Raw genomic sequence first — 1,158 nt, 5'->3', positions numbered from 1 at the left:
AGTCCCTGGGTGGGGAGCTAAGATCCCACATGCCTCCTGGCCAAAAAAAAAAAAAAAATCCCAAATATAAAGCAGAAGCAATATTGTAACAAGTAATGAAGACTTTAAAAATGGTCCACGTCAAAAAATCTTTAAAAAATCATTGTTGTGCATTGTTCTACAAAAATGAGTTTGGTGCACTTTTTAATTAATACACTAAGAGTGCGGGTAGAGCTCAGTAGACAATTGCCAATGTGTGCCTTTAAGGGGAAACCAGCTTAAAATCAGATTTGTTTCTTCATCAAGAATTAGAGGATACACTAGAAAGATTCTCCAAGCCGCCCCTCTCTTTCTTGGCAAGCGGTCAGGCTGTTAGCTTCTAGCCCCCCAGCTTCCTTGACTATGGGAATTCCTTCCTAGTTTGACTCTGAGTGCAGATTCCTCCTGCTTTTTTGTTTTCTTTTTGCCTGTTGTTCTTCTTTCATTGCACATGCTCTTTTTCTATGTCCTGTTCCTCTGTCTTGCTGAGTTTTTTTTGATCCCAAACAAGGATGACTTTGTATTCAGCTTGCTATGAAAGTTCAATAACATGTGACACGTGATATGTTTTCCAACTTTTATATCTTAATACTCTTCTAGCATTTAGCCATGGGGTCATGTTTTGCTGAATGTAATACTCTTGCCACTCAAATTTTAATTGAAGTAAATAGTAAAACACAATTGTAGTGGGCCTGTACCTCCCCTCCTCCTCCCTGTCCCCACCTTCTCCCCCTCCCCACCTTCTCCTCCTACTCCTCTTCTCTTTCCTCTTCCTCTTCTCCCAGGGGAGGTGTCAGAAAGCACAAGAGTCTGCAGAGTAGTAAAATACCAACTCCTTTTTAAAAATTTTACCATTTTATTTATTTATTTTTTAATATAAATTTATTTGTTTTAATTGGAGGCTAATTACTTTACAATATTGTAGTGGTTTTGCCATACATTGACATGGATCTGCCACAGGTGTACATGTGTTCCTCATCCTGAATCCCCCTCCCACCTCCCTCCTCATCCCATCCCTCTGGGTCATCCCAGTGCACCAGCCCCGAGCACCCTGTCTCATGTATCAAACCTGGACTGGCGATCTGTTTCACATATGATAATATACATGTTTCAGTGCCATTCTCCCAAATCATCCCACCC

Source organism: Bison bison, unplaced genomic scaffold (assembly GCF_000754665.1).
Source record: "Bison bison bison isolate TAMUID 2011002044 unplaced genomic scaffold, Bison_UMD1.0 scf7180017864456, whole genome shotgun sequence".
Classification (NCBI taxonomy): domain Eukaryota; kingdom Metazoa; phylum Chordata; class Mammalia; order Artiodactyla; family Bovidae; genus Bison; species Bison bison.
This window is presented reverse-complemented; position numbering follows the sequence as displayed.